Source organism: Toxorhynchites rutilus, chromosome 2, assembly GCF_029784135.1.
Source record: "Toxorhynchites rutilus septentrionalis strain SRP chromosome 2, ASM2978413v1, whole genome shotgun sequence".
NCBI lineage: Eukaryota > Metazoa > Arthropoda > Insecta > Diptera > Culicidae > Toxorhynchites > Toxorhynchites rutilus.
Genome location: NC_073745.1, coordinates 253,801,646 through 253,825,140, shown reverse-complemented (window position 1 = coordinate 253,825,140; position 23,495 = coordinate 253,801,646). Strand labels below are relative to the sequence as shown.

The following is a 23,495-nucleotide window of genomic DNA, read 5'->3' as shown; positions in this document are numbered from 1 at the left end:
TTAAATATAATTTTGAAATAAACATGGTGCAAGATAATGGTTTTTGAATGAAATGGGGTTTCAGTGTATTGATAAATTTATCATGAAAATGATGCACAATATTTTTATTACACCAACATAAAATTTTTTTCTGTTCAAAATTACCTGTTCTTCGAATGTTGTTGAAATAGCTGGTTTGTTTGAATATTTCTGCTTGGTCCATATAGCATACTAGTTCAAAATAAGTATATTTTTTTAGAATCATTGACCACTATTATGGTATATTTTCCTTGGCACTCTGAATTTGAGAACGGGAGCTAAGACCACCTGAATTCTTCCCAATCTCCTCCACCACCAGGGAATCTTTTTTATGCTTCAACCGTAAATGGTTTAGCATATTCAATGAATTTCGACGAAACACGTTGACGGTTAAACAAATTTTGCACTGTATGTTTTTTTTTGGAAAAATGGTTCCCTTTTTCATTAATCGCGATTACTTTGATAATTATTCGATGAATTCATGTTTTGATTTTTCATTATTCGATACAAAATTACTCGATTTAAATTGTAGATATTCAATTATTTGAATTAATCGAACGATTAACCGACGTCTCTAGACACAAATGACGCAACTTGACAGCGGAAAAACTCATCACGATCATTTTTCCGACCACTTTTGAACTTCCAACTGTGGCCTGCGGGGTCGGAAAACATTGACAAAATCTCTCTTATTAAGTGCATTTAGTGTACTTTTAAGTACATTATCTCGATAAAAGAGCTGTTTTTCCTTCATTCAATTTTCTATGCATCCTTCAGTTGTATCAACACCTCCATATTGTTTCTACTCAATATCGGAGGGAGAGAAGCTTTGATAAGAAAAGATAATTGTCCTACTTTATGAAGACATATTCTCAAATTTATGTTTAATAGATACCCAGAAATTTTCTGTTCATGCTGATGAGCCATTAGACAAATTTACAGTAATGCAGTGCGAGCGATGATGTTAGAAGAATCTCTTCTTCAAATGGTTTTCGCATACACCCAGGTTTTTTTACGCGGGGGATACGTACCTCGTAAAAAAACCGCGTTAATTGGAAAATCGTAAAAAAAGCCTGGGTGTATTCGGGTATTGAGTGTTCGTAAAGCAAAGGGAAATTTCTGCAGCTCCAACTCTCAGCAATGACATTCTTTCATAATGAAACATAATGAAACGATAACATCGTTGTGACTGAATACCTGTGCGTAATTCAATGTCGAATGATGGCGGTGCACTGATATAGGCAAAATAAACCAGGTTGACCACTGGAAGACGTACAGTCGACCGGTTCGAAAGCACGCCTAAAGTTGACGGTCACATAGAAGCAGGTCTCTCAATGGTAGCCAGCAGCAGATATTATCGAACAGTGTTTCAACATAGTCTTTCGCCCTAGGCGATCACATGCCCATCGCACGTTCCGATTCCGTTCGTGAACTCTTCGTCGTCGTGTAGACACCGCATCGAGTAGCAGCATATTCGCATTCATGTGTATGCACCACTATAAATATATCCCTGGCGTTTCCGCCGACCATCATCGGACGGTGGACGGGTGGCCAGGGGACAGTATATGTAGTTCCGCTGTCGTTTGTTTTTTTACGCTGGGAAAATGTCAACTCGGCGCGTCCTCGTTTCATTGGGTTGACGCATTCTTGGCTGCCCACCAGTCGCCGCTGCTGTACGATACACTGATTTTTTTTGCTCTCTATGTTTTTTATCGATCAAAAGCGAGTTGAAGTTAATAGCAATTTTATTTTATTACTGCCATTGGGAGTTACCGTGTATGCTCGGACAAAACGGGGTTGAAGGTTGTCTTCGAATTGCATTGTATAAGTTTCTAAATCAGACACATTTTGGGTCGTACGCCCGTGGCTCACTTATTATAGTCATCATTCTGGAACTATTGACTTCCGAATATGACGAATTTCATCCCAAATCATCTCAAGAGTTCGTAGCATCATCTCCAGGCAACTTTGTATACTTGAAATCTAAAGAAAATTAGACTACTTTTTGGAAAGTGCCAAACTTTTTTTCCTTAGTTTTTTGATAACTCAAACTCAAAAACTATAACACCTTCAATATTTTGGTGGAAGAAGGAAATGTAGAAAATTGTTTATATTTTCATGAAGAAATACGAAAAAAAGAACTAAAAAAACACCGAAAACTGATTTATTTTTAAACCTAAATTCATTTATTTCAAAAACGTATTTAAAAAATATATGAATAGCCCATATAATTACCATCAAGTCATCCATACATCGGAAGATGGGTGCTTTTGGAGAGGATTTTTTTTCAATTTTGGAGAAATTCCTTTTTTGAGAATAATGAATTTATTTTTTTTAAATATTAGGCTGTCAAAAAAGTCCTGCGGTATTTCCGCGAGGTGTCGTTGTAAGCGCGTAGTTCTAGTTGTATTCATTGTATCGAGTCATACTATAGCTTGTTGGAAAGGAAAGGTGCGCGCTATAATATAGTCCTTGACAGTGTTTTGTTTGGTTAAGTCGTTCGTGAGTTATAGTGTCGCAAATATGGAGCAAAATAAAGAGAAAATCCGACATATTTTACAGCACTACTATGACAAAGGCAAAAATGCATCTCAAGCTGCCAATAAAATTTGTGCAGTTTATGGACCCGATACAGTTTCCATTTCCACCGCACAACGATGGTTTCAACGTTTTCGTTCTGGTGTAGAGGTCGTCGAAGATGCGCCACGCTCCGGAAGGCCTGTCGTCGAAAATTGCGACAAAATCGCTGAATTAGCCGAGAAAGACCGGCATAGTGGCAGCCGTAGCATCGGCCAAGAGCTGGGGATAAGTCATCAAACCGTTATTAACCATTTGAAGAAGCTTGGATTCACAAAGAAGCTCGATCTATGACGCAAGTTAACGCAAAAAAACATCTTTGACCGTATCGACGCATGTGAATCGCTGCTGAATCGCAACAAAATCTACCCGTTTCTGAAGCGGATGGTGACTGGCGATGAAAAGTGGGTCACTTACGACAACGTGAAGCGCAAACGGTCGTGGTCGAAGCCCGCTGAAGCGGCTCAGACGGTGGCCAAGCCCTCATTAACGGCCAGGAAGGTTCTGCTGTGTGTTTGGTGGGATTGTCAAGGAATAATCTATTATGAGCTGCTTCCCTTTGGCCAAACGCTCATTACGGACCTGTACTGCCAACAACTGGACCGCTTGAAGGTAGCACTCATGAAGAAGAGGCCATCTTTGATAAACAGAGGCCGCATTGTCTTCCATCAGGACAACGCCAGGCCACACACTTCTTTGGTGACGCGCCAGAAGCTCCGGGAGCTCGGGAGGGAGGTTCTTTTGCATCCGCCGTATAGTCCGGACCTTGCACCAAGTGACTACCACCTGTTTTTGTCCATGGCGAACGAGCTAGGTAGTCAGAAGTTAGCCACAAAAGAGGCCTGTGAAAATTGGCTATCCGAGTTTTTTTTGCTAATAAGGAAGCGAGCTTCTATAACAGGGGTATTATGAAGTTGGCATCTCGTTGGGAACAAGTCATCGAACTAAACGGCGCATATTTGACTTAAAACAGATGATTGTATAATTATATGAACAAATGAAAATTAAAAAAAAATACCGCAGGACTTTTTTGACAGCCTAATATTTTTTTCTTTCATTTTAATTTTTAAAATTTTTTTGATATTTTGAAAATTTAGTTTAGTTTAGTTTATTTATAAATCACTAGCTGTACCCTGCCACGTTTTGCTGTGGCACATAGTGGATGCATGATTGAGTTGAATTTTTCATTTTTTTATGTTGTAACAACAATCTTAGATGTGTTTGATTGTTTTGTATGTTGTGTCATAGTTTGAGCTCAATCGGATAGAACACATATTCATTACTGAATAGTCGATTTTCATTAGAAGCTCAATTTCAGAAACGCACTCTGGTCGTATATAATATAATTTTTCTTCAAATTTTCCCATTTTTTATGCCGTAACAACACTCCTTGAAGTGGATTGTATATTGTGTCCAACTTTGAGCTCAATCGGTTTCGTATTTTTCGAGTTTTTGACGCGTACACAAACGAACAGAACATTTATATATATATATATATATATATATATATATATATATATATATATATAGATATAGATATAGATATATATATATATATATATATATATATATATATATATATATATATATATATATATATATATATATATATATATATATATATATATATATATATATATATATATATATATATATATATATATATATATATATATATATATATATATATATATATATATATATATATATATAGATGACTTAAACACTAATGTCTTTTTCTTGCCATATCGGTAGCATGAACGTATAACACAATTTACATTAACATTATACTTATACAACACAAAATTTAATTTAAAACTAAATCCTCTGTTGGAAAAATGAAGTGCAGCTTTTTTTAAACGTTGCTTCCGAACAATCACGGTTTAATTCAAGTGGGGGTGAATTGTAATATACCACACTCTTCACGAACAACGATCCTCCATAAGTATTATGAACCGTAACCCATAGTGCGTCTCCCTCGGAGTGTCGTAAGTTTGGAAAAAAACGATAATCAGGTGCTCTCCGATTCAGAATCCTTTTCGAGAACAAACTAGATCTTAAAGCATGAAAAAGTTGCAGAAAGGGCAACCCAGAAGAGTTCCTTGGAGATGACGTACTGATGTCCATCGATTTATGTTATAAACATACCTTACACAGTCATTCAAAGCAACTTCAAGTTTAGAAAATTGTCCCATTGTCATATTCATGTAGATATCATCCGCAAACATGATGGTCCTCCTGCTAGAGCAGAAATGTGTCGAAATGAAGATGGGAATATCCTTACGAACGAACCGTGAAGTAACCGAAAGTGACCGCCACATACAAACAAATTCGTAAGAGGTTATCAGAACGGATTCTACGAAGGTCCTTCTACTACTGACCAGATCTGACTTTGCTGCAGTTCCTCCAGAAATGCCGTGGGTACAGAATCCCAGCGCACCATTTATTCATCAACTTAAAAGGCGCATATGATTCAATAACATGAAAAGAGCTATGGAGAATCATGGACGAAAACGTCTTCCCCGAAGAACTGACAAGATTGGTTAAGGTGACGATGGATAGAATAGAGTGCTGTGTGCGAATATCGGGTGAATTATCTAAATCATTCGAGTTCCGCCGGGAGCTTCGACAAGGTGATGGTCTCTCTTGCCTGTTGTTCAACATTGCGCTGTAGGGTGTTATGAGACGAGCGGCGTTTAACTTGTGTGGTACGATCTTCAATAGATCCAGTCAATACATTGGCTTCGCTGATGACGTAGACATTGTCGGTAGAACATTTGAGATGGTAGCTGAACATTATATCAAACAGAGAGAGTTGGACTGCGAATCAATGTGTCTAAAACCATCCGGATCCGAGCACGACAGGACCCGATTAGGTAGTAGTGTAATTATCGATGGCGATGAGTTCGAAATAGTGGACCAATTTGTCTACCTTGGTAATGACAATGTAACGAGATTCGGAGATGCATTATCAATGGGAGTCGTACCTACTATGGTCTTCACAAACACTTAGGATCAAACAGACTTAGCAATCGACCGGTTGTCCTCTACGGGCACGAAACGTGGTGAAACGAATACTCGAAGAGGACCTGCTAGCACTCGGAGTCTTTAAACGACGGGCGTTAAGAACCGTTTTCGGTGATGTGCAGGGACGGCGTATGGAGGCGAAGGATGAACCATGAGCTCACGCAACTCACCGACGAACTCAGTATCCTGAAAGTGATCAAAGCTGGAAGGATACGCTGGACAGGATATGTTGCAAGTATATCGGACAACTATCCTGTAAAAATTGTGTTCATCGGGAATCCGGCTGGTACGAGACGACGAGGAGCGAAAGATGGTCAGACCAGATGGATCAGGACATGTTGAGCGCGGGTTGTCCACGGAATTGGAGAGAGATAGACACGAACCGAGTTAAGATTTGTGAATCAAGCCATGTTGTAAAGACGTTAAGCCAAAATAAATGAATAAGGATAGGAACTCGTTTCACATCCCCCTTATTCTCCAAATATGGCTCTCTCGGATTAATCTTTGTTCGCAAATTTTAAGAAATGGCTGATGACACAAATATTTTATTCAAACGAGGAGGTGATTGCAGAAACAGAAACTGGCACTCTTCAGACTGGAACAAATTCTATTATTCGGAAGAGATCAACAGACTAAAGCAGCGTTGGACGAAGTGTATAAGCCTAAAAGGAGACTATGATGAAAAATAGAGATGGTTTACCCCCAACAATTAAGCAGTTTTGCAGTGCACGGACTTTTCAAACGATTCTCGTGAATTGATGCTTGAAGCCTCTATAATACAAAAAGAAGAAGTTGAAGAATATTCGCGATGCATACTCAGTGCAGTGCAGAAACAAATTGCGACATCTGGCCAGCTTGAGTATTGTTTTTTCGAGGGCGAACATGCTTTAGCTAAAAAAATTAAAACTATTATCTCTTGGAGCGATCTTCGCATCGTTTCTGTAAGGTATTATCATATAAAACCAACTCAGAAGCAATAGCTCAAGATCTGATTGATTGAGTGGAGTGCTAAGTGGAAGGAAGGATGCTTTCTTCTTCTAACTTCCAACCAAAAAATATATTATATTAATATATAATATATTATATATTATATAATCATGGCGTGGTAGATTCCGAAGTTCCTCTGAGAACGTTAGGGTTATTAGAGTAGATCCTCTGTTCCAGGTAAAAAAAAATAAGCAAAATATCCGACGAGGTCAGATACTAAAATCGCTGAAAGTGGCTAAATTGACCATGTGTGTTGAAACGTTCCCATGAACGTACTACTGTTGTTCAGATGATTAGGGGACGCATCATAGTAGAACTTACAGTCGGAAGCTGAGGTTGAAGGTATAGAGAACAATTAAGAGAAATCCGGGACTTTTGAACTACGGCAACCCCAGAAAACATAAAGCCTGTCCACGTTAAATTTCGGACACTTTTCTTCCAGTGTAGTTTATGAAATATTTCACTAATCAATGAAATATTTCACTTACATGACAGCTGAAACCCTCTTTATTTCCATGTCCAACATATTTACATTCTTCTTCAGTTTGGTAAAATGGCGTCGTATCAAGTGGAAGTACGCAAACGCATTTTGCGCGAACGGCAGCAAAATCCAACACTGTCGGTACGCGATCTCGCCAAAAAGCTAAAACTGCCGAAGAGTACCGTGTTTAGTGTGTGCAAATCGTTTGACCAGCGCTTAACTGTGGATCGGAAGGTTGGAAGCGGAACAAATTGAAAAGTATGCTCCCGACAGATGGACCGAAAGGTGGATGCCATTATTGAGAAACATCCCAACCTTTCAGTTAGAAATGTGGCTCGAAAGGTTGGAAAATCAAAATCATATGTATAAAAAAAGAGAAGCAGAGGCATGGACTGAAGGCGTACAAAGTGAAAAAGGTGCCCAATCGTGATGATAAGCAAAATTTCACTGCAAAAAGCCGTGCTAAGGTGCTCTACACCCAGTTTTTGCAAAAATGTTCATGCACCATAATTGACGATGAAACTTATGTTCTCGAAGACTTCAAACAGCTTCCGGGTCTCGCTTTTTATACTGCAATGCGAAGGAATGCCGTAGTCGAGTGTTTCAGGACCAAGAAGCAGTCTAAGTTCCCCAAAAAGTACTTGGTTTGGCAGGCCATATGCAGTTGTGGCCGAAAAACCAAATCTCTCGTCTCTACCGGCACTATCAACAAATATGTCTACGAGAAGGAATGTCTCCGAAAGCGGTTGCTACCATTCATAAGAAGCCATGACTCTCCAGCGTTGTTTTGGCCAGATTTGACCTCTTGTCATTATGCAAAATCCATCCTGGAATGGTATAATGCACATGAGTACAATATGTGCCAAAAACAGCAAATCCACCGAACTGTCCAGAACTTCGCCCAGTGGAAAAGTACTGGGCTCTAATTAAACGAAAACTATTCGAAACTAAGAAGAAAACGAATGGCATTAATGATTTCAAGAGGAGATGGAAAAGCGCCGCCGCCAGCATATCTGAGGATTCTGTACGGGACCTAATGGCAGATGTTCCCGAGAAAGTTCGTGAATTTTACAGACAACGTAATTAACATCGAAGTAAGCTTTCCTTGTTTTAGATAAAAGTCTATTTCACTGAAATAAACAATCGGTTTTGTTGTATTACGTGAACTTTTGTTTTACTGGCATCATCTTGGTGTCCGAAATTTAACGTGGACAGGCTTTAACTATAATCAAAGTTATGGATTTGGACAGCTCCCAGACCTGAAATTCTATAACACCAGAGGGGATGTCCCCATCAAATTTAAGTAAGTTTTCGCTGATAAAATTGCCAGGAAGTTCTTGATTTGGCGAGGGATTTGGAGCTGTGGACAGAAAACCAAAGTTCTCGTCACAAACCAGACAATGGACTCGAAAATGTATAGGGAAGAGTATTTGCAGAAGCGTCTCCTTCTATTTATTGAGTCTCACAAAGGTCCGATGAAGCTTTGGAGAGATTTGGCAAGCTGTCATTACATCCGAGAGGTGCTTCAGTGGTACCGTGACAATGGGGTCGATTGCATTGAAAAGGGCCTCAATCCTCTCAACTGCCCCCAATTCCTCCCATTTGAAAAATATTGGACAATTATCATGCGGAAATTGTAGAAAAGTGCTAAAAGTGACTCGGGATGCTGCAGACATCAACAGATCGTGAAATAAAATGGCCGCTGACGTTGGCCAGAAGAGTTCAAACTGTGGTGGAGGGTATCCGAAGAAAATCTGTGCGAGTTTAGGGCGGGTTCTTTCATTACGTCAAAGCTCATATGAGCTTGCACCGATACGAATAGTGAGGAAGATTAGTTGGATCGTTCAATGAGACGGCAAAACAAATGTCTTGATCCAACGCTATCATTATCTATTTTTTTTAATTTAAAATTTGTCACTGATTCCGCTCTAACTTAACGCCGACCAACTGGTAATTGAATACCACCTCATTATTCTAATATGACATAAATTGAGAAAATATAAAAAAGGGGTCAGATGTGTGTATATAATTACAATTTTCCCACTCTGTTCAAATAAACTTCAGCCATGCATAACAATCGATTTTTTGTTGTTTTTCATTCGAACCATCCCTCACTATACCACAAGTGTTGGCGAGCAAGAAATTTTTCGTTCCTCTTATTTTTTTAGTGGTGCGTTAATCCGGCGGATACCACGCTGGGAGGAGTTTGTGGGCGTTTTTTTTCTCTTTTTTTTTTGCTTCGCATATCCCTCATAATATCGACCACCGCTGCTACCTGTCGGATCGTTTTTTCTGCTCCCAATCTCAACCGGCAGCCTGAATACGACGGGGTGTATCTGACGCCGGTTTGGGGTTGTGTGTAAATGCCAGCGGTGATTCCACTGGTTTTCTAGCAGTATACGAACCACACCCACACAAGTCTCGGTCGTTCGGCCTCAGGTGTGCACACCAATACCATAGGGATTCGCTGCTTTCAATGGACGGAAAATGACATGCTGTTTTCCTTCGTCACTCACGCGACGGTATGAAAACAGAATATGCGGCGGACATATTTTTGAAGCCTGAACAGCACCCACCTTCCGTTTTGGCAAATTTAATTTATTACCCCTCCCCGTCAAATGGAGTATTGCACACAGGACATGCGTGGATTAGGATTTCGGATAACACGTTTGTTATCATGAAGATGTAATGCTTGAACCCAGCTTTAAAATGAACCATCCGTTCCGTTAAGCTCTCAATTGGCTCGTAAATAAAATCTATGTTGGATTGTGAAACGATAATTGTAAAACGTGTCGACTGACAGTGAAAAAATAATTTGACAATTCCGATTGATAAAATTTCTTATCAACGCGATTATTTTTACGACACATGGGGGTGATAAACAAATTCCGCACCGACACTTTACAATCTTGAATTATATCTGCTCACAAAAAGCGCGTCACTCGATCCCATCTCACAGTATATAACCCTGATTGGCATTTATCGATCAGCATACATTTTGTATATACATTAAACGGGGCCATCGAATCCGCCATCGTAACCCAAGCTGGAACGCGGGGATCAGTCAGTCGAACGAATGACGGTGGAGCAGGAGTCGATGACGAAACTCGTGGGGTACCGACACGCACAAAAGTAGCGAAAGATTCTTTCTTCTTTTGGCAGGATGCCTCTTCCGTGCAAGAATCGTTTACCGATTTTTTTTAGACGAATCCTCAAGGATAGGGCAAGAAGGAAATAGCTCCACGTAAATCGAAGCTCTCTGACCGGGATAAGCAGCAAATAGCCAGAACACCTTCGAATACCTCAAAATCGCTTATGCAAATAAAGCAATATTTCAATTTAAATGTTACTCGGGTGACAATTCGTTAAATTTTGGTAAAAATATCTTCACATAAAGAGGGTTTAAAAGGTTAAAGCTCCTCATCTTACACCTTCTCACATCGGAAGACATCTGAGTTTTGCCAAAGTTCACATGAACCGACGGTGGGACATGGTATGTTGTGGCAAAGAATGTTCCCAAAAGAATACATTTTGCTATACAACATAACGAAAAGTTCTTCAATGTATAGATTATCTTCACTTTCGGAAACTAGGCCAAAACGGAGAATCAAGCACGGCCACGTAAGAACATGTCGACATCAATTTATGAAAGAACTTGTAACAGGTTGAGAAAAATGAGCTATGTTGAAAAATAAATACACGATTTTGTGGGTTAAGATTTGTACTTCAATTTTTTTTACCCTATCTTGTTATTTGTTTTCGTTTGATGAGACTGTGACGTGTGTTCCACCGATTGGCATTCCAAGTCGCAGCCGCAGATGTAAAGATTGTAGCTGTGGTAGGGAAATTGGTATGGCCCCGTAGATTGCCCAGCCAAGTCTTGTCTTAGCAGCTATCGGTTCATCCAGTTCACCCTCTCTTATTTGCTGCGTTGTTGTTATGTTTTGCACCGATCAGAATATCGGTTGCTTCCTATTCGAAGTCCTGTATTGGCAACTTATTCAAATGTCCATAGCGTTCAGCGAGTTCCTTGTAGCGAAGCATCTGTTTCAGTAGCGCAAGAGATTTGATGGTCCTAACGTCATCGAGGACATAGCGCTTCTTCCCTCCAGTTCCTGCAATCTCAATTTCCACTTGCATAGAATCTTCTTCTTCGAGGGTGATGTTGCCCGTCCACGTTAGACAACGTCACTTTTTCGCCTGCAGGCGCCTTCCTATAGCCTGCAGCGAACCAGCGAGACTCCCATTCCGAAGACAATGGGGGTTATTCTGAGAGTCAAGTCGGTATAAGTGACATTTTTCCCTTCGGAGCTATATGACAATTCTAACCCTATTCTAAGAGTCGAGTGACTCGGAAGTACAATGAAAAATGAAAAGAGTTCATTGCACCTGGCATTTTTTTAATTACGCCGATTTTCAGAATACAAACACGTGCGCAAATTGACTGTAACGTCTTGAAGCGACTCTCAGAATAGACCCCAATGAGTGACTGTAGGTTCACAGCCTTCGGTGCAGAAACATCCCGAAGTAGCGTGTAAATTATCTGCTCCGGTAGTCAGTACAGAAGCTGCAACGTCTGAATCACCTGTGGTACCGATGCAGGGAGCAGGAGTCGGCTGCGAAGAATCCAGCTGAAGTGGTCCTCTTCTAGACTGAAACTCGTGAAGAAAGCCCGAAGTTTGACACAGTTTGTGGGACGGATGACCATAATTCGTCTGCGTCGAACATACACCAGCGAACGTTGGCAGTTGATTGGTGGAGTTCAATTCCTCGCCGGGAGTGGAGGTGGTGGAGGTGGATGACGGAATAGTTGAACTCGGCTGGACGAACTTGTTTCCTTTGACAGCAGAGAATTATGGAGCCTTTTCGGCACCACTGGTAGTTCCAGCGATTCCAGTTGATCCAACACCACCGTCAGAAGAACCATTCAGTATGTCGTACTGAATTTTCAGCCCCTCCTTTTCCAGTTCCAACTGATCCCGTTCGAGCTTGTCGTATCCCGCACAGCTGTAGTGGATTCACTTCTCACACTGGTCGCACATGACCATGTCTCCGGCATTATTTGCCTGATCGCACAACGGCAGTCGAAGAGGTCACTTTCCGGCATCCTGTGGTACTTATTCCCACTCGATAACCTCAAATCTTTGAGTTTTGTTACGGGGGTTTCGGAGGTTCTTCTCTGCACACGTGTTCATAGTTGAATATAGCGAGCTCAAAGCTCAGAACGCTCATTTAATATAAATTCACATTATTAGGTTACCTACATTTGATCTCCTCGTTTTTAAGTTTAAAAGCACGACAGGATGATTTAATTAATTCACACTTTAGAAATTCAACTTCGTTTGGATTCTATCTCTACTACTTTTTTATGGTTAGCAAAGAATGTGTGGTACGAGAGCTACCTGTACTCTCGAAGCATAGCTTTCACTGCGCAAGGTTACGATGAATTTTGCACAACTAAGGATGAAAAGTTGTTCGGACTATGTACAACTTACGGACACGATCTTATGCTAATCATCGCTGAGATTTTGAATTTTGCTTTGTAATGGCAGTGCGGTGAAAATTCAGTCTCAATCGAAAGAAATCGACGAAAATGACAAAGAATACTATTCGTCATCAAAGAAAGCATTGATCGATCGCTTGAATTTGGCTAGCCTTGTCAACTGAGATCCGAAAGGGTTCATTGTCAAACGAACGCTATTACTTCTCATTTGAATGCGATGAATGTATTTGGCCGAACGAAAACAAATAATTCATTCTCACAACCTCGGCTTTCCGCATTGAAGCATGATTTTGGTCATATTGGGTTGGGGAAAAAGAAATGTCGTATATTGTCAATATATGGCAACACTTAAACATATCTTTTGTTGTACTTATCACATCGGGTCATACTATACGGCTATTTAAAGACGACAATCTGTGCTACAAGTGTCGTTTTGACAGTGTTGTGACTGTCCTTTTCAGTCTCAAGTTATGTCGCGTCAAAGATGGAGTCCACCAAGCAAGAAATTCGCCATATTTTACGTTTTTACTTCCTGCGAGGTAAAACTGCAACGAAGGGGGCCGAAAAAAATCGTGTAGTTTATGGACCCGACACTGTAACGATTCGCACAGCACAGCGTTGGTTTGATCGATTTCGTTCTGGTGTAGTGGCTGTCGAAGATACACCCCGTACTGGTAGGCCAATCGTCGTGGAAACCGATAAAATCGTTGAAATCATCCAAGTAGACCGGCATGTGTGCACTCGCTCGATTGGCCAGGAACTGGGTATAGACCATAAAAGCGTTTGGAACCATTTGCAGAAGATTGGATTCCAAAAAAAGCTGAATGTATTGATGCCACACGAGTTGACGCAAAAAAAATCGTTTAGACCGAATCAACGCCTGCGTCGTGGTCGAAGCGCGGTGAGCCGGCCCAAACCATCGCCAAGCCCGGATTGACAGCCAGGAAGGTTTTGCTGTGTGTTTGGTGGGATTGGAAGGGAATCATCCACTATGAGCTGCTCAACTATGGCCAGACCCCGAGGGTCTTGCCGAGTTGAGGGTTCTCTACTGTGAGCAGCTTGACCGTTTGAAGTAGGCGATTGACCAGAAGCGGCCAGAAATGATCAATAGAAATGGTGTTGTTTTCCACCAGGACAACGCTCGGCCTCATACATCTTTGATGACCCGCCAGAAGCTACAGGAGCTCAGATGGGATGTCCTATTGCACCCACCGTATAGTCCGGACCTGGCTCCAAGTTATCATTGACTTAAATTGGATAATTTTAAGTATGTTAAATAAAGTGTCAAATTTCGATCAGAAATACGACATTTCTTTTTCCCCAACCCTATATAAGCGGGGCATATACAGAGCATTTTCTAATGCCCCTTGCTCATGTGTGAGCATCACACTCCCACGGTAATGCGAGGAGCGTAAGAATGAAAGAATTAAAAAATTCACTCTTGCCAGTTGTTCCTCTGTTTTTCTCTGAAAACATACCAAAAAATCGTCGGATGTCAATTGAGTGTCGGTCACTAGTTCAATTCATAGGGACAAACGTAAATCTCAAATAACAGCAAGACAAGCGGCTTGAATGAAGGTGAGTGAATTCAATCGAATTGAAGGGATACAGTGTGGAGAGATTCAAGGCGCCTAGAAGTATATCCTAAGGTGGGCCAACTTGCTAAAACTCTACTGTGTCTACTGTGTTTTGTTTGTAAACAAAACACAATACGCTAGTGCCGAAGCTCGCTCGTGATCAGTCTGTCACGCTATAAGCAAATGATTCCCCTTCTGCTTTCTTTCGTACTGTTTTCATATACCGCTCCCCTAACCAACTTAGTGACGAAACGGCCTCACCTTAGGATATACTTCTAGGCGCCTTGGAGAGATCCGTATGACTGAAACGGTTCCCGGAATAAATCGCCACAGAAAACGACTGCAACAGAAACCACCGCTTATAAAATGTGTAGTAGGCTATAAATATTGTGGCGCGGTATTGTATTTCAAAACAAGAATTAACCGGGCAAACGTATCGCCCCAGGCAAACGTAACGCCCCGGGCAGACGTATACCGTCCGACGCTCGCTAGAGCTCGGTCGGACATTGCTAAAGGATCGTATCCTATGTTTCAAACTAACCGGGCAATCAGTGGATCCCAGGTTTGCGTGCGAGACACCGCCGCTTCCGACGGCGGGTCGGCGGTGGACTCGGATTGCGTCATCTTGGCGGCATGGGCCGCCTCGATTCCTTATCCTCGCCAAATGGGGACTTCGTCCCCATTACATTGTCCTCAGAATAAATTTCGAAAAACGAGAACAAGAGAATAAATTTATAATAGAAATGTGAGGCACATGATGTTTTTCCCGCGCCAAATATTTCTAGCCTACTACACTTTTTCTAAGCGGTTGTTTCTGTTGCAGTTGTTTACTGTGGCGATTTATTCCGGTCACCGACTGAAACATGCCCGTACGTCAAAGTAGCCAATGAGCCCGCGATATTGGTTAGAAGAGAAGTGTTGTCAACCGATGGCTGATGGTATTTGTCGTTCGAATTCAAAAGAATGAATTGATATTTTTCAGCACTGGTAGTGAGTGATTGATTCAATCTCGTTCAATAACTTTGTTTCATGTCGGTTTTATTCTGCTCTCGTCTTCCGCTCCATTTGCTGTTTATACGTGCAATTTATTTATTATCAGCGGATTCGGGCGAGACTTATCCCGTTCAAACCGATTTTTATGTTTGAATTATTCCAAACATTCACATTTCTCTCGGAATTGTTTTTCTGATCCTTCATCTGCTATCGATAACAAAAAATTTGTGAAATCAGTGTTTTTAAAGAAATTGCTTTGTTTATCATCTGAATCTATATTATCGCCTTCAAAATAGAACCCTTCTGAAGCATCACAATTCAGTAATCGAAACACGAAACAAAATAGCTGTATTCAGGAATAGCCTGCAGGATCGTCTCCTATGTTTCAAACCATCTTGGTTCGGCTTGGTTCCTTATTCTCGTTAGATGGTGACTTCGTCCCCATTACACTGCCCTCGGAATAAATTTCATTACAAAAAAAAAATCATTATGAAAATTGCTCCAAATCCAAATCCTAAATACGCATTTTCGTAGCATTAAGAAATGACAAAACACTGCATACAACAAAGCAACAACAATACAAAAGATATGTGAACGCCAGTGCGAACAATAAAACTGCTATCCTTTGGTTTTTCGGATCCGGTGACGCTAATACGTAAGGGGCTGTCCACATACCACGTGGACAGAAAAAGCACGATATTAGACAACCCCCCTCCCCCTCCGTGGACAAGCATGGATATTCCTGATACCCCTCCCCATCTTGTCCACCTGGACATCCCTCCATTTTTAGAGAGAATAATTGAATTTTCTATGTTCTATTCCATATTTTCTATTGGTAAAAATGTTAGCTATTACTATTAAATGGTTTGTTCTCATTTGTTTTATTTTTTACCGAGCTCGGGAAGCTTTTTAGTTTTTTTTGTCTGCTGTAGTCTATATGAAAATATTACTCATGGATCTAATCTTCACACATTTTTATTAAAAGCCAACGCAGGTTTGCTGAGCTCTTTGAATTTTCAATTCGCTTTGCGGGCGGATTGCCGCTCAAACTCATAGGCGTTAGTCAGTGCCTGATTTCTGACGCCATCCACTTAGCAGATCCGCAGATTTATCACAGCTATCAAGATTAGTGTATTAATGTAGAATATTTTATCTTATAAGCACTCACAAAACTTGGTTGGGTAGTGCATGGCGGCTAGAATGAACCTAGTCAGAACTAAATACCTGCAATATCCTCGTGATTGATGATTCCATCAACCAATATTTTCTGTACAGCTTTGTTAATCGTGGGAAATATTTGGTTGCCCTGAAAACTCGTGCCGATTTTATGAAAAAATCTAAGGAATAATTTTTATAGACATGAATTTCTTCGATTATATATGCACCGTTTTGTATTTTTATGCTGTCTGGTGAGCCACAGTTCTTACGAGATACTGAACAAGTGATAATCTAAGGAAGGAATATCTGGTGAATATGGCGGATAGAGTCCCAGCCAAACTACAAAACATGTTTGCCGAATTGTCAAACAGACATTAGATTTGACATTGTCCTGGAGGAATTCGACCCCCATTATGTTGGATAATTCTTAAACTCACCTCAGAAGCGTTCAGGTGCCATGTAGGCACTTGGACAGTTCTCGAACTCCACTGAAGGCTGAGATTTAGGCACTTCAACAGTTTCTGAAGCCAACTAACAATTGAAATATTGACATTTTCCGAGCAGGGGTGTAAGATAGGGGATTCCATCTGGGAGAGTAGAAGCTCGTAATATAGATTTTTTCCAATCCAATTCAAACACAGTGTATGACTTTTTCGAAGCAAAACACGATACGTGTTTTAGTTGTGTTGATGTAGTGATTCATAAATGAAGATGCGTTCAATCAAATGTTTTTGATCAAATAATATGTAACCCATCCATTGCAGCGTATTACGAAACTATTCTTTACCAGGTGCTCATGAATGGTTGTTTTAGATATCTGTAATGAATCTGTATTACAAAAATTACTTAATTAAAAAAGAGCATCGTTGTTAGGAACACATCTCCAGAGATTTGGCTCATGCATCAAAGAATGTGTTGTTCGCCTTCCATTCTCGCAAACCTCAACAAATAGAAACGAAGGAGCGAGGCTGAAAAAAGGAGCGGAACCTAAAAAAATAATGTCGTGCTTTTAATACATTCGACAAAAAAATTAGGTACAGAGTGTCAAGTCGAAATTTTAAAATAATTTTTGAAATCACTTGAAAATCAGTGCATGAATAACACTATACAATAAAACACAAAAAACTGTTTTTGGAACTTTTAAAAAATCGATGCATAAAAATAAAAAAAAAAACATTTAGTTCGTTTTTCGTCGAATCAACGAATTTTGCACACAATTTATTGGAGTTTCCAGAACTGCCTATCGATTAGCAGTGCGTTCATCATTTATTGAATTAACAAACGTCTAAGACGATGGAGCACTTTTTCATTCAAACAAAAATAACTTTGTATTGAAATGTCCTACAGGAAAGTTCTTGGAATCCAGTGAAAGCAGATTACTAAAAGTCTCGAGAAATCTTGAAATAACAGAAAGAAGTTGTATTTTTTTTTGTTCCTATATCTTTATTCACTACATTCACACACAGCAAGATAACAATGTGTCCGTTGTATATTCCAAAAATTGAAGCTTTGAAATATTGCAGTTGAAGCTTTCAAACCATGTATGTTGGATTTTCTAACAGCTTTTCAAAAATCAGTTAAATTTTTCAACTTAACACTCTTTCTTCTAATTGCTTTGTCGAGTGTATTATAAAATTGTAACATTCTTCGATTGTGTCTTCATCCTAGTGGAATGCGTGATTCTCTCCTATCAATGGAAATAATCCGATCGCTTTTGAATTTCAGAAAACACATTCCAGGGAAGAAGTCCAGCGATATGAAAAATATGGATGTTTGACGCACTCAAGGAGCTCAACCCTTTTTTCATAAACACAGAATACTAAGAATGGGCGGAAAGTTCAATAATTTTTGAAAATAAAGCGCATCATTGAAAAATATTTATCGTGTCCACGTGAATGTTATATAAACCCCCTTCTCCCTCACCATTTTCGCGACCACTACCCCCCCTAAAGTTGTCCACGTGGTATGTGCACAGCCCCTAAGTACCCACGAGGATTCAAGAATCAGACCCCGCCGTAAGCTTTATCTACCTCCAGACATGAAAGTATTTGTTTTGCTTTTGTATGGATTCACAATTTTGAACCAAGCAACCGAGAGCTCAAATATGTAGTGGAAGTGGGGATAAAACGGATATGTTAAGAAGAACTTCAATTGTCTCTTTGGAAACTCATGTTTCCCAAACTTGAATACAGTTTCTTACAGTTCAGTACAATATTTTTTCGACAAAATCGCTTGAATGTTTTACAAAAAAAATGTTCTCCAATGTTTTTACTGAAATTGAAATAGAGAATGAACCAGAGAGTAGGACTTTTTTTCGATGCGGGTAATATGGACAAGTTTGTAATATACGAAGCGTAGAAGTTTATTGTTCGTGAGAGGGATAATTTTATTCAACAACTCATCACGAATGTCCGTTAAATTATAAAAAAAATCGAAATAATCCATCTAGAAGTGATATTGTGCTTTTCAGCAATATAAACGGACAGGCACTCAACCATTTGGTTCCAGTCAGCTTCTAGACAGTCCTCCTTTGGTGATTTGAATTTAGTCTATAGACGCAGGGCATTCCTTAGGAATAGAATAAACACACTTTCCACAGTTCATTTCACTCCTACTGGCAATTGTCTGTTTCATCCCACTAGTGCAATTATTCCGATAATTAGAATTTTCGGTACTTTCGTATTAGCGTCACCGGAGTCGAAATTCAATAAATGATATACAGGTCGGACTCGATTATATGTGATTCGATTATATACAATTTTGGACTCGATTATATACAGTTTGGAAAAAAATATTTTTTTTATGTTTCAAATATGACATATTTCAAGAATAAATGTAACCTTTCAACGTTAAGGTGTAATTTAAGTGGCTATTACATGTACAGTGGGGTAAAAATCGTGATTTTTGAAGATTTTGATTGAATTTTCACCAAGAATTGTTTATATCGATATTGCAGACAAATTAAGAACGATAGAAGTTCGGTGTCAAAGAACAAATTGTAGAACGGTTAAGAAGCAACAATCTAGTTTAATATAATTTTTTAGGATAAAATTAATAATAACACATTAAAAATAATTAACTTTTAAGTTTTTCACTTCCAAAATGTTATTAAAATCCGCTTATTTAGATGTTCCACTACTAAATCCTGTACTAAATTTTTCATCTTTCAAATGAACGCAACAAAATCGTCTTCTGTAGCGTACTTTGTAATGTAGAGCCAGTTTGAAAGTTTGAAAAAAAAAGTTCTATAACTTTGTCATTGTTGAAATTCGAACATATGTGTAGAAGGTTTTCTTTTATCAAATATGATCGTCTATCACCTTCTGAATGAATCCGGATAAATCTATTTTTTCATGTTAGAAAGGTGTTTTCTGACTTTAAGGGGTTGAATCAAAACCCAAATTCCTCTTTAATATTCAAAAACAAAAAATACATGCAAAAAAAAACGAATAACACAAATTTTTTTTGACTCGATTATCTACAGGATTCGATTATATACAGTGAAAAGAAATCAAAAACTGTATATAATCGAGTCCGCGCTGTATTTCAAAGCAAAACTTAACCGGGCAAATGCATGCCGTCCGACGCTCGCTAACGCTCGGTCAGACCTAACTGAAGGATCTTCTCCTATGTTTCAAACTAACCGGGCAATGGATGGAACACAGGTTGCACTAAAAAATGACAAAACACTGCATATAACAAGGCAACAACATTATAAATAATATTTGAATTCCAGTGCGAACAATAAAAATGCTATCTATTGTATTTCGGCTCCGTTGACGCTAATACGAAAGTACCAAATTTTCCACTCACAAAGAATTTACTTTCCCGTACATACCTAATATCGCTTCTCTCACGAACCGAAATATAACCATCAGCGAATGGAATTTTCAAAATAAATCATTCAAAATGCTTAATGTTGAAACCCCAAAAATTACATCCATCATTGATCAGTATTTATTGTCATAGAGTTGTTTAAATATTGTAGAATAGCATGTATACGGGGTCCTCATTAATGGAAATTTGAAATTCATAATGTAATTGTACAAGTCAGCAACCTATCCATCTTACTCGCTTATCCCTCCACATCACGATACAAGTAATAATTTCTCTAGCAATTACCTTATTTTTAAATTGGTCACGATTTGGAGCGTAGTTTCCTGCTCAGCTGAATTCAACACACGGTGAATGACACTCACACAATTACACGCGCTTCCTTCCACTTCTGGCCACTTCTTCCAAAAATGGACCACGCCGCAGGGAACGAACGATAATATTGATAACGACAAACCCAAGATCTCGTCACTCTCGTTTCACCTTTCTTCGTACACCAACGAGAAACTTGTCAGAGACCAGTTTTCACCTTTCCTTCGATCGCGAACACAAAATCTTCTTTTACCTTTCACTTTATGCTATGCTCTTTGCTACACCTCGTGCACACACTTGTGCGATGAAAGCTTTTCGTTGGCTCTGAAGGAAAAAGCAGCTCTTCCTTAATTTTCCCTCACCACAAGATAGTGAAGAGCATGAGAATGTAAATATAATAACCTACGGGAAATTAAACAATTTTGTAGTCGCTGCCTATTTGACCGCACGTGAGGGTTTCATCAACCCCGGCTACCAAATGGAAACAAAAAAGGAAATCACACTCCCTCAGCAGTTATCACACACAATGACAGAGCGATGATCCTTTGCGAAGCTTATGCTCTTTCGTTCTCTAGCATCGATTTTCCCTTTCGAGAATTTTCACCAAATTTTCCACGCGCCCCCCCCCCGCCTGAAAGGATGCTCTTCGTACGCTAGATACAAACCACCCACTCTCTCTCACATTAGCTTGTGGTCACTTTTTCATAGGCTCTTTGCTCATCTAATATTTTCTCTTCCTCTCACTCTCTCTTGCACTCCTTATCAGCCCCGAAAATGCTCCCCTGATTTTTCACCTCCTGGGAGAGAACTATGGTTAATACAATTGGTTTGTACGGTGATGATTGAATGACTGCCGGACGCAATGACTTCTGACAGCAGCCTTCTCTAATTCACCACAGCACTATTCAAACAAGCTGGAGGAAAAAACTCACCACTAGAACCACCACAAGAAAATTTTCGCAGAACGATTTACTTGAACACTAAATATCCAAGGACGGGCGATCCACAAAACGTTATACTATCCGTGTAACCAAGATTGGAGCAGGAGCAGGAAAATAAAGTTTCCCTAATAACAAATCTAATACAGCTGCACGCAACTGCCCATACTCGCTGCGCCTGCTTTTTGTGAACTTCACTTGGGAAAATCGTTAACAAAATCGTGAAAGAAACGAAAGAAAAAAAACAGCGAAACTACGAATTCAGCGGGTTTTGTTTTGTGTGTGAGTCGCACATACACTTTTTGCTTTCGCGATGCCTTTTGCGATAGTTGGCTTAGAATTGGAATTGAAACAAATGAAAACTAAAAAGTATAGTGTGTTGTGCTCCACGAAAATGACAACAGGGGCGTACAAAACACGACCTACGGCTTGAACGTCACTTCTAACAGTGAAGGTGCTCGATTGCTCGTCCGGCTGCAGAGCGCACTGTTTGTGCACCCAAATGGATCACACGTACACCACAAACGCGTACAATATACGTGAACAGGTTATTTGGTGAGAATTTCAGAGGCAAACAAACGGGGCAAAATAGTGAGAAAGAGAGCAGCTATTCACGAGTCCAAACACAGAGTCAACGCACTGCACGTGGGAGGTTACAATAGGGGTTTGCCTCTCGATCAGCAATTTAACAAACTTTCACTGCTTCTGTTTGGCAAATAGTTTAACAAAAGCAAACAAAAGGACATTACCATTACATTTGGCTTGACGTAGCTGCCGCTTCATTCTCTGTGCTAAATACTAAATTGTAGTCATATGAGAGAGTCACGTGAGATGAGCACTACTATTCGTGATTACACTCACACAGAAGTGTGTAGTCAAGTTCATTCATCGATACTTTTCTTATCAGTAGCGAATCCACCATCAGAGATCCGCGTATTCAAAACAGGTGTGCACCCTAGTCAAAGTAGCTTGACATTTGTTACAGGTGCGCTAGATTTTTAGTATCGTAACAATGTGGTTTGTGGGTTGTTTATTTGGACTATAGGCTTTGTAACTATTGCCAGGTTTTAATTTTGAAAGCACGTGGAATTGCCAATTGAAAGATGATGATGAGGATTTTTTTTGCTGTGACGGAACCTATTGTAAGAACAATTAGCTGTGAAACACTAATCAAGAGAACGTGTCGTCAGATTTGAGCTGTCTGTTGATCTCCGCCCAATTTAAAAGCGACCTGATTCTGCGTGGCGTGTGAGGTGAGATGACAATTGTCACGTATGTCACGCGATTCCACCAGGCGTATGCCGTGAGAAATCTCATTTGAATGAACTCTCGCCGTTTTTCCGTATTTCTCAAATCTACGTTACGATTGTCACATGAACTGGGATTTCTAGGTGACAATCGTTGATATGTCTTGAGGTGTCGACAGCGCATAAAAACAAATGAAAAATGGAAGGAAAAACATAGGCGTCGTTTTTGGTCTCAAAGAACCGATAGTAATGGCATTGTATGTGTCAATAAAATCAATTTATCTTCAATTTTCACAGTGCAAGTGACGAATTGCAATTAGTTTGAATTTCTTGTGAAAGCAGTAGTGAATCTCGGACGATCGGACGAAAAAACACTCCGGAAATATTTCCATTACACGAAGTCAATTTATTTGCTCTTAAATATATCTATGACATAGATTTTGTTTTTCATTTATCTAACCGCGAGTCATCATCACTGAACTACATATCCATTCCAGAAGCCGTGCTAAACGCCGGAGCCAGAACCAGAGCAACAACAGAAAGCGTCTCAGCGCCACGTAGAATCAGGCCGAATGATACAGTGAAAAAGATTGAAAAATGTGGAAGCAAAATTGGTAAACTCTAAAAACTCGATTACCCATATGTTTTGCAGTGAGAAGTTTGTCCAATTAGAATTTATTTCTTCATACTAGGCTTCACGTTGATGGCATTGTGTTTTGTGCTTCGAGATTGCGAACATCTGGATACTGCACCTCCTTTCTTCCCAGATCTGGCTCCCTGTGATTTTTCGTTGTTTCCAGAGCTGAAAAACACCTGAGGGGCTGTCCACATACCACGTGGACA

The 23,495-nt window shown here is 39.8% G+C and overlaps 1 protein-coding gene across 5 annotated transcripts in view; it reads right to left on the bottom strand.

Moving 5' to 3' along the window:
- The window catches only part of LOC129764357 (cAMP-dependent protein kinase type II regulatory subunit), a 193,508-nt gene extending 171,647 nt beyond the window's left edge, over positions 1-21,861 (bottom strand). Inside the window, exons 1-2 of one of the 5 annotated variants that reach the window (XM_055763345.1) lie at positions 21,400-21,861; positions 20,444-21,264 (exon numbers count right to left, since the gene is read on the bottom strand). The gene's annotated coding sequence lies outside the window, so the exon portion shown is untranslated. The remainder of the gene's footprint in view (positions 1-20,443; positions 21,265-21,399) is intronic. The other 4 variants (XM_055763344.1, XM_055763346.1, XM_055763347.1 and 1 more) reach the window with 4 other exon arrangements.
- Positions 21,862-23,495: the final 1,634 nt, after the last annotated feature.